Below are 11,443 nucleotides of genomic sequence, written 5' to 3' on the forward strand. Positions count from 1 at the left end.
ACGCGAGCGTGCACGTGCACAGGCCGCTTATTGGCTGGGGCAAGGCACGGTCTTGGGGCCCTGACCAATAGAGAGGCGTTGCGCCCATGTGGACAGCTAGTGGGAAACAATATTTGTTAGGGAGGGGGCGGAAACAGGAATCTCCGGCTTGTGGCGTGTCAGCGGTTCCCATGGTTACAGTTGGAGGCGGGATTTCTAGCAGCCTGGGCTTAAGGGGATTCACACTGGAACGTGAGGTGGTGGCTGCAAGGGGTTTGTGGTTCTGATTACATCTGTATTAAGAGGATGTACGTGTCCTGGAAAACGAACTCAACAGTATATCCTTGTGAGATATGGGGGCCGGCCACCTCGGAATTTAGGTTCCCGAGCCCTAGCCACTCCCGCGTTTCAGAATTGCCCGCCTAAGATAGAGCTGCAGACAGTGAGACTGAAGGCTGGGGTTCTCAACCTGAAAGGACCCTAAGGAGTTCAGTTGCCCATCTCCTCTTTCAGCCTCTTTAAACGAGAATGGTAGGAATGGTCGTTCTTCCAGCTCTGAATAAGGTCATCAACCAGGCTGTTTCTAAACAAAGTCTGCCACCCAAGTTTCTGCCCCACCCTAAAGGAGTTCCTGACCTCCGTGTCATAATTCACGAAAATTTCCCGTTGCCTTGATGACTTGTTCTCATTGTCCGCAGCTCCTGTCGCCTCTCCTTAGTTTCGTTTTCTTCTTTAATCCTTCATTCCTTCTCGATTCTAATTTTATTATTATTGTTATCTAACGTCTCTGCCACTATCTGGCCATGATTTTCTAACACTTATAAATTCTTCCCTTATTAAAAAAATAGCAACGTTGTGAGCGATCACGGAATGACCAATCGTATACTGAGATTTAAAAATCTTCCCTGATATCGGTGTTTCTTTTGTTTTTTAAAATAATCCCAAACTAAAGGTTGATTTTCTGCTCTAAATTTAGCGTGTTAACATGGAACTTTAATAAAGTTTTACAAGGTTTACAACTTTTATCTCTTCCTAAAGAACATGGAAAAGGCCCCAAATCCATCTCTGCATAAATTCCTGAAATAGCTGCTCTTCTCTTTTTTTCCGGTTTATCTAGATTTGCCCCCAGCATGCTCTTAATCTACCACTTTTCTTTATATCCTAACCTAACCTTGTTTTCCCTGGTACCTCAGCTGGTAAAGAATCCGTCTGCCATGCAGAAGACCCCCTTTCCATCCCTGTGAGTTTAGACCAACACAATCATTAATATGGTTGATTTTAGGGTTTTAGGTGTATTATTTTATTATTTGCTTAGTTTGTGCCTGTGATGGGTGTTTCTCTATTACACCTTTCCTGTCTTTTCAAATATTCCTATATCTTTTAGTAATCTATTTAAATGTATCCACTGATTTTGAACTATATCTCTTTGTAGTGTTTTTGTTTTTGCTTTTTTAAGGGGTCAGTAATCCTGAGCGCCGAAGAACTGATGCTTTTGAACTGTGGTGTTGGAGAAGACTCTTGAGAGTCCCTTGGACTGCAAGAAGATCTAACCAGTCCATTCTGAAGGAGATCAGCCCTGGGATTTCTTTGGAAGGAATGATACTAAAGCTGCAACTCCAGTACTTTGGCCACCTCGTGCGAAGAGTTGACTCATTGGAAAAGACTCTGATGCTGGGAGGGATTGGGGGGCAGGAGGAGAAGGGGACGACAGAGGATGAGATGGCTGGATGGCATCACTGACTCGATGGACATGAGTCTCAGTGAACTCCGGGAGTTGGTGATGGACAGGGAGGCCTGGTGTGCTGCGATTCATGGGGTCGCAGAGAGTCGGATACGACTGAACGACTGATCTGATCTGATCTGATCCGAACCCTTTGATGCCATAGTTGGCATGTATATTACATCCACATGTATTGACAACGCCATCAGACAGTGTTTACATTTTTGCTTCAGGTAATAACATGTATTTTAAAGAATCTAGGAGAAAATTTGTCTATTTTCATCTATTACTCTTTCTTTATTCGGAAGTTCCAAGTTGCCGCGGGGAATAGTTCAGGTTGAAGGATTCCTTCTAGTATTTTAGAGAAGGCCTGCTGCAATGAGTCCCCTTAGTTTGTCTGAGAAAGTTTTATTTTGACATCATTATGGAAGGATATGTGTGCTAAATATGGACTTCTGGGCTGGCAATTCTTTTCTTTTTTTTTTTTTTTTTTACATTGCCACATGCCTTATTTTTAAAATTGAAATATAGTTGGTTTACAACATTATGTTGGTTTCAGGTGTACAGTGTAATGTTCTTTCTTTTAGCACTTTACAGATTTTATACTATTGCCTTCTCAGAACCTTGGTTTCTAATAAAAAACCAAACAGTCCTTCCAGTTGTTCTTGCCATGGACATACATAAAGGGAATTGTTTTTCTGTCTACTTTCAAGATTTTGTCTTTATCTTAGTTGTCAGCAGTTTGATTATAACGTGGATAGGTTTGGTTTCCTTTGAGGTTATTTTGTCTTACAGCTGTATATTTATGTTTTTCACCAAATTTATGTTTTCTTTGATAATGTCTACCTTTTTTTCTGCATTTATCTCTTTCCCATTTCCTGTTAGGACTTAAATATGATGAATAGTAGACCTTTTGATATTGTCCCACAGTACCTTGAGGGTGATTTTTTTCAATCTTTTTTCCCTTCTGTTATAGAAATTGGATAAATTCTGTTGATCTGTTTGCAAGTTCTCTGACTTTTTCTTCTGTCACCTTCACTGTGTTATTGAGATCATCCCACGAATTTCTTTGTTTAAAATATTGTATTTTTTAGTTCTAAAATACTCACTTTAAAAAATAGTTTTTATTTCCCTGCTAAGAATATCGATCTTTTTGTTTATTTCAAGAGTATTTACCTTTGTCTCATTGAACATGATGATAATAGTTGTTTAAAGGTCTGAAAAAGTTTCTATATCGGGATAATCTTGAGCTTGACCTCTGATTGTCTTTTCCTTTGAGAATTAGTCACATTTCTGTGTATTTTGTATGTTGAGTAATTTTAGATTATACCATAAACATTTTGAATCTTATACGATTCTGAGTCCTGTTAAAATCCTCTGGAGAATGCCGGCTATTTTCTGTTGACAGGTAGTGAACCTGTGTGTGTTCAGACTGTCCTGAGCTCTCCTTCTGTGGGCAGAAGTTCCTACGTCAGTTCAGTTCTTAAAGACTTTGTTCTCCTGCTGTGGGTCTTTACCCTACGCAAGCAGCTCAGAGTGAGCCTAGGACTCTTATCAGTTCATACACAGAATTAGGGGCTACCTTTCCCTATTCCTTTCCCCTTTATTATTTTCCCCATTTCCTGTGACTCCCAGGGGCCCCTTCATCCAGCCCTCTGGGTAGAAATCTGGTGTTCTTCTAGGCGTTGTAGCTACATGTACTGCTGTGGTTGGAGTTACTATCAAGGCCAAACAGTGAGGGAAAGGAAGGAAGAAAATGTGGTCTTCACACTCCAGGCCGTAGGGTCCTCCATCCAGATGGACAGGTTTTCTCCTTGGGTTTAGGTCCTTAGGTTCCTCAGGGCAGGGCCAGGAGAAAAAAAAAGAGAGAGGAAAAAAGTCCCAAATCTATGTGACTCTATACTGATCACAATGGTTATGTAAACTAAAGTATGGAGGAGAAGAGACAAATCTTCCTTACAGAAGAATTCTCAACCTTTGACGTAGATTCTCTTCCCTCCCCTTAAGCATGCGCTGGATTTGGTCTCTTGTCTCCAGCCGGCAAACACATGTTAGGTTAACACCACCAGTGATTAGTTATGTTGACAGAAGTTACCCTTGATATGAGAACATGAAAAAGACTCTTCACTTCTTTAATGTTCTTTGCTAAAACCCATAACTCCAGTCTAAACATGAGCAAAACATTCAGCAAACCCAATCTGAAGGACATTCTACAAAGCACCTGATGAGTGTGCCTCAAGACTCAAGGCCAAGAAAGCAAGAGAAGACCCAGAAACCCCCAGAGAACCATGGAGACATGATGACAATGAAATGTGGTGTCCTAGAATGGCACTTTCATGCGTTGGAGAAGGCAATGGCAACCCACTCCAGTGTTCTTGCCTGGAGAATCCCAGGGATGGGGGAGTCTGGTGGGCTGCTGTCTATGGGGTTGCAGAGTCGGACACAACTGAAGCGACTTAGCAGCAGCAGTAGCAGCAGAATGGTGCCCACAACAGTAAAAGGACAGTAAGTTTGGAGTTTAATCAGAGTCTAAACACACCAGCATTGTTTTCTTGGTTTTAAAAAATGGAACATGTTAACATGAGATGTTAACCATGGGCTAAATAGAGTGAGGGGGGCTCAGGGACTCGATACTAACTTTCCAGTTTTTCTGAAAACCTAAAGTTATTCTAAAGTGAATGTTTACTGGAAACAACAATGACAGCAACAGGGATTTCCCCCATACTCTCCAGCTTGTGAAACACCTTTTCTTAGTTCTCTAAAACCGAAGCGTTCTCTCTGAATTTTTGCGGCCTGTGTCTTCTTTGTACTTCCACACAGGGGCCACCCTTGGTTTCAAGTCAGGAGATAAAAGAAAACCCTTCACAAAGCTCACTTTTAATATGGTTTGCTTTTTAAGTTTTGACTTCCCTCCCTAAGCTACTAACTGTTATTGGTGCTCAGATACTTGCTGTTATTATTATTGTTATTATACTATTGTTATATTATTATTGTTATTTTAACCATCATCAAAGTTCTAGCTGTCATCACTGCGAGAAAGGTTATTGTATGTTGACTCCAAGTTGCCCAGTATCTTTCCTGATCCTTCAGGTCTTTTGGTGGCAGTGGTTTAGTCCCTAAGTCATGTCCTACTCTTGTGACCCCATGGACTATAGCCCACCAGGCTCCTCTGTCTGTGGGATTTTCCAGGCAAGAGTATTGGAGTGGGTTGCCACAGGGAATCTTCCTGACCCAGGGATCTAACCCAAATCTCCTGCAATGCAGGTGGTCTCCTGCATTGCAGGTGGATTCCTTACCGCTGAGCCACAGGTCTTATAAAGGTAATTAAATCACTACATAAGTACCAGCTCCCATTCATTCTTGTGTCATGCACACATTCATCTTATTTTTGCCTGTTATATTCAGTTTATGCTCACCCGTACCTGGATCTTAATTTGGGGGTGGCACTGACAAGGCTGCTGACATTTGAAATGTGTTTGCTGTCTGAATTCCTGTTTCAGAGCTGGAAATTGAGTTCACAAAGCAAAGATGCCTAGGAAGTAGGAGAAGGACCTAACCTTGATTGCACACCATTGAATGCCAGTCAGGATGCTCAATGCAGGCAGTCGCATTCAGCCTGACAGTAACCTGGTGAAGGGGCGCCTTGGAATGAGGTCCAGGATTACAGGCTTGGAGCCTGAGGTTCAGAAAGATGGAGTAGCCTGCTTCATTCCATAGCCAGTAAGTGCAGGGCCAAGGTCAGAACCAAGGCCTTCCATCTTCATTAAACTGCCTTCAGTGTAAGTTAAGGGAAAAAGAAAGAAAGGAAGGGAAGAAGGATGGAAGAGAAAGGAGAAAGGAAAGAAGATGAACTTCCTTTAATAAGGAATGAGATCAGATGTTGACCACTACCAGCATGGATTCCCTACTATCACAGTGTATGGACACGTGACTATGCCGTGCTCCTCTCTGAGTTAGTGATGCTCTTTTGGACGTGGCCAGCACTGTTCTGGGGTACCCTGTCCGTAATTGCATACTCAGTCGCTTCGGTCATGTCCAACTCTGTGTGATCCTATGGACTGTAGCCCGCCAGGCTCCTCTGTCCATGGGATTCTCTAAGACAAGAATACTGGAGTGGGTTGCCATGCCCTCCTCCAGGGGATCTTCCCGACCCAGGGATCAAACCTTCAGCGTCCCCTGCGTCTTCTGCATCGCAGGCAGATCTCTTGGCAGCCACTCAAGAAGCCCACCCTGTCCATCCATGGACCTAAATTGACCCTCTGCTTTCTTCCAAAAATGATTTGTGGCAACTGCAGAGGAAATAACTGAAATGAACTTTTTTTTTTTTTGCTTCAAGGAAAGTTGGGACGGAGAAGGCATATGAGGGAAGAAGGCAACTAAGGACAGGGATACAAGAGAAAATAAAACACAATTCTAAAAAGAAGTACTGCAGACAAGTTTTATTTGATTCTCCATTTTGGTGGAGAGACTGGAGTTCACATAAGGGCAGAAGGACTGTTTTGCTAAAGCTATCTTATTCTAAACAGCATAAGGATCCTGCCTTCTTCTTGCATGGTTTACACACAGGTAATGTAGTGTGTTGTGACGACAGCTGAATAGAGCAAGGAAAGTTGTCTCCTGCAGATGAACTTAATAGCAGATTACAATTCCATTATGAAAACTGAACAGGCAGATCAGAAAGCAAGGCATGTGAGATAAGTAACCATTAACGATCTTAGGTAAATATAATTAGATTTGTATTGAGTGCAGGCTCGATGGGAAAAGCTCATCGTGACCCAACATCATTCGTTCTACATGACTGCCCCCTACTCTGTCTTGAAGACGGTCACGCGGTAACAGACTCTATTGTTGATTTCACAAAATCCCTCCTTGCAAATATTTGAAGCTCAGGAAGAATTCTAATTAAATTAAGTAATAAAATTATCATGAAAGCAATGTAAATTGTAATAACATTTAAAAATCACTTTATGAACTGAGTCCAGAAAATCAAGACTGTTTTCTGGTGGACTTGTGCTTCGAACATGTGAACGGGGCCAGTCCCCTGCCCCTGCTCTGGTCCCATTCAGACCCTTCCACCACTGGAGCCCTTTTCCCTGGTCTGAAGCCATACCCACTGTTGTCAGCTTAGTATGTACATTTGTAAGCTTCCCTGGTAGCTCAGGTGGTAAAATATACATCTGCAATGCAGGAGACCTGGCTTCAATCCCTGGGTCGGGAAGATCCCTCTGGAGAAGGGAATGGCTACGCACTCCAGTATTCTTGCCTGGAGAATCCCATGGACAGAGAAGCCTGGCTGGCTACAGTCTATGCAGTTGCAGAGAATCAGACACCGACTGAGTGACTAAGCATGCACGCATGGTGTGTATATTTAGTTTTATGTGTTTGTCTTGCACACACATACATAAATTATCTTATAGTTATGGGTCTCCATCTTGTTTTTCTTCACGTTGAAGTATCCTGGAGATTTTTTTATCAGTACCTAAAGGCCTGCCTTTATGCAACGCACAATTCCATTTTGTAACAGCACCATTGTTTGTATAATCGTAGTACCCCTAATAGGCATCTAAGTAGCTTTAGATTTGGGGTTATTAGTAATAACAGTGCTGAACATCTTGTGTAAGTCTCTTGTATAAGTCTCTTGTATATGTGTACAAGTATTTCCCCTAGGATAGAAACCTTACAGTGTAGTTGCTGGGTCAAAGGATGTGTCATTTTAAATGTAAATAGATGCTGCTAAAATGTCCTCCAAAAAATTATATCCTCTTAATGAGTGGATGGATGAGTCAGTTTTTTATCTTGTCAACACTAGACATAACCACTCTGAAATATTTTCCAGTCAGATGGGTGAAAAATGGTATTTCATTAGGGGTTAAATTTACCTTTTTTATGAATATGAGTGACTGTGAGTGAAACTGCATATTTTCACACGGCATGTTGTTCTGCGAGATGGCAATTCATCTTGTCCTTTTTCTCATTGAGTTGTTATTTTTTATGTATTTTGAATATTGAAACTTGGTGTTATATACTGCAAACATTTTCTCTCATCTTGTGCATTTTAGTCTTTTATAAATATTACAGACGCTTTTTATTTAAACTGAATATAAACTCATTTGCTGTGGTCACATGTATCAGTCATTACATTATGTTATCAATTGTTTTAATCATAAAAAGACCTTCCCTTTCTTGCAACTATAAAGCCTTTCTCTATATTTTTTTTCCTAAAATTTTCTAATTATTTTTTATCTTAAGTTCTTAAATAATCTGAGTCTCTTGTCAGGAAAAATACTTATTTTCCCCCCAAGAGATAGCTAATTCCTCCTACATAACTTATTTTGACTGGTTTATCCCCATTCTTCAGTATGAGAATATGTCTTTCTATCACACAGTGAATTGACAAAGTCCATCAGTATGTTTAAAAAGAAAAATTCTCTCTTGTACTGCTCTGTTGGCTGTGCCTACACCAAAGCAACATTTTTGTTTATTTCAGGTTTTTCTACAGTATGCTTCAGTAACTAGTAGAGTATCACTTCCTTTCTATTCTTTAAGCATTTTATTTTGGCTATTTTTATACTTGCTTTCTTCCAAAAAAAATTTTAGAACCAACCTGTCTGATTTTCATTAAAAACTATAACAACAACTGTATATTCAATAGGGATAGCATTGGAGAATATTGAATTTATGTTAAATTGTTGTGAATGAGCAGTTTTAAACACCTTCCAGGAACTTATGTGTTCTTCAGTAAAACTGTATCTTTTCCTTCATATGAGTCTTGCACATTTTTGGTCAGGTTTATAATTTATATTTTCTCTGCTGTTTTGATGTGATAGGATTGTTTTCTTCCTATATATTTTCAGATTGCTTATTGCTAGCGCATGGGCTTCCCTTGTGGCTCAGCTGGTAAAGAATCCTCCTGCAATGCGGGAGACCTGGGTTCAGTCCCTGGGTTGGGAAGATCCCCTGCAGAAGGGAAAGGCTATCCACTCCAGTATTCTGGCCTGGAGAATTGCATGGACTCTATAGTCCATGGGGTCACAAAGAGTTGGACATGACTGACTGACTTTCACTTTCTTTCAAGAATAATAAGAATGCAGATAACACCACCCGTAGGGCAGAAAGCGAGGAAGAACTAAAGAGCCTCATGATGAAGTGAAAGAGGAGAGTGAAAAAGTTGGCTTCAAGCTCAACATTCAGAAAACTAAGGTCATGGCATCCAGTCCCATCACTTCGTGGCAAGTAGATGGGGAAACAGTGGAAACAGTCAAAGAGTAGGATTCAAACCTTATTTCTAGCATTTGCTGCATAAAGTTGAGGAAGGGACTAAGCTCTCTGAGCTTCTGATGCTAACACCTTCCTCGCTGTGGGTCACATTATTGAATGAAAAGTGCCTGAAAGTGAAAGTGAGAGTCGCTCAGTTGTGTCCGACATGAAATTCTCCAGGCCAGAATACTGGAGTGGATAGCCTTTCCCTTCTCCAGGGGATCTTCCCAGCCCAGGGATCGAACCCAGGTCTCCCACATTGCAGGAGGATTCTTTACCAGCTGAGCCACCAGGGAAGCCCTGAAAAATGCCTGCTATCCAATAAATGCCCAACAAATGGTGGCCTTTGCGGTTCTAGGTAGAGACGGACTTTGAATCTGACAGGGCTGGTTTTGAGCCCTGGCTCTGCCACTTCCTCATGGCATGACCTTGGACAAGCCATTTGGGCTCTTTAAGCCTCAGTTTCTTCAAAGTCAGGCTGGTCATAATTAAAGGATTCAGTGAGAACACATATGTGTCAGTACTTTGTAATATTTTTTTGTAATATTTCATGTGACAGTAGCTGGTAGTCATGTCACTTCTGACAGTCGTCCTTCTCAAGGCAAGAAAAACAAATGCTCTTATTGAGATGTAGAAGAGAATATATTTTACTAGTTAACATTAAAATCATATTTGTAATTAGAACATTTAAAGGAAGCTTCAAATACTATCTGTAACCAATGAAGAATTTCAGGATTTTCGGTGTCTGGAGTTGTGGGTGTTTTAACGACATTCTCACCCAGGCCATTTTCCATAAAGATGTGTAATAAGGATCCCAGGTAATCATCCAAGCCATTTGCTCAGAGCCTCGGGTCTCACTTCTTTCTTGGACCTGAGCCACACAGGATGCTGCTTTTTGAAGACATAGTGATGCTGACTTACAGCCTTGATTTCATGTCCAAGTCACACCATCATAGATTATTTCGAGGCGGGGGATGGCAATGAAGGCATCTCAGTTGCTTGGGTTCACTATTCTAACTATCAGAGTAGAAATAATCCTTTTTTTTTTTATTCATCAAATGTAGGCTGGCATAAGAGGCATTTCGATTACTGTTGATAAAATGGATTGATTATCACAAATGTTGATTCTGAGTCAGAAATTTTTTGAAACTGGACACAGTGGGTCGCAGTGTAAGAACATTTGATTGAAGGAAACCTTATTGATTAGACTTTTTTTTTTTTTCATAATATCACATCCAGGCAGATTCTCCAATCAGGCAGTGGCCGATTTGAACATCCTAGAGGTGAAGCCTGATGAACCACATCCACCAACGTGACAACCATCCATTCTAACCTTGAAACAAATTATTTTATAAAAAAGCCATTAGAAGTAATGAACTTTTCCAAGTAGAACTTTTAAGACTGCCAATTAATGCCTCCCATTCGTTGCCAATACCCTTGAGCTTTACATTTATTGCTCAGTGATTTTCAGAGAAGTAACACACTTTAAGCGTTGACTGGAAAAATCCATGTTCTCATCAAATGCATGTGGAAATGATTTGCATATACAGACCAGAGGTGGAGTTATAGGCAGGTATCTTTGGGATACTGACACTTGTTTGCAAAACACCAGATGACTCACCTGAAATTTCACAGCGGCTAGTGGTGATTCTGAGAGAGGTCAGAGGCACGTCCCCACCCTGCTTGTGAAAAACCTTTGTACATCGTATGGGGGGGGGGGCGGTGAAGGCTAAGATTCATGACTTATTGACAGGTATTTGTTAAACTTGGATTTTATATCACTGAACATAAACAGAAACAGACTCACAGACATAGGAAACAAATGTGGTTAACCAAAGGCAAAGGGGAGAGGAGGAGGAATAAATTAGGAATATGGAACTAACAGATGCAAACTACTGTGTATACAATAAGGAACAACGATAGAGCACAAAGCGTTGTATACTCAGTATCTCATAATAGGGACTTCCTAGGTGGCTCAGTGGGAAGTAATTCTCACAGGCGGTTTCAATCCCTGAGTCAGGAAGATCCCCTGGAGGAGGAAATGGCCACCCAATCCAGTATTCTTGCCTGGGAAACCCCATGGACAGAGGAGCCTGGAGGGCTACAGTCCATAGGGTTACAAAGAGTCAGACATGTCTGAGCAACTGATTTCTTTTTTAATCTTGTAATGGTCTGTAAAGAAACAAAATCTGCAAAAGTACTGAATCACTATGCTCTACACCTGAAACTAACACAGTATTGTAAACCAACTATACTTTAATGAAAACTTATATTAGTATTTTTTCAGGTTTCATGTTTAGGATGTAAACAGGATTGTACATGAGGGCAAAGATTACAGATAGATTTTCTTCATCTCACTTGACCCGAGGTCGCGCACATGTGCTACCAGTACAGAGCGGGTGCCGAGAGCCGCAGGGGAAGGTAGAGTAGCTAAAGGAGTGACTACTGATTACCCCAGATCCACTGTAGGTAGTCAACCTAGAGCAG

General features: G+C 41.1%; 1 long non-coding RNA gene across 1 annotated transcript; it reads left to right on the forward strand.

Annotated features, from left to right (window-relative positions):
• Positions 1 to 20: 20 nt before the first annotated feature.
• Positions 21 to 10,562, forward strand: LOC133234105 (uncharacterized). Its single transcript, XR_009732012.1, has 3 exons — positions 21 to 510; positions 1,436 to 7,057; positions 10,196 to 10,562. It is a non-coding gene; the product is annotated as an uncharacterized LOC133234105 (long non-coding RNA).
• The last annotated feature ends 881 nt before the right edge of the window (positions 10,563 to 11,443 follow it).

The sequence above is a fragment of the Bos javanicus genome, chromosome 21, assembly GCF_032452875.1.
Source record: "Bos javanicus breed banteng chromosome 21, ARS-OSU_banteng_1.0, whole genome shotgun sequence".
NCBI classification, from domain to species: domain Eukaryota; kingdom Metazoa; phylum Chordata; class Mammalia; order Artiodactyla; family Bovidae; genus Bos; species Bos javanicus.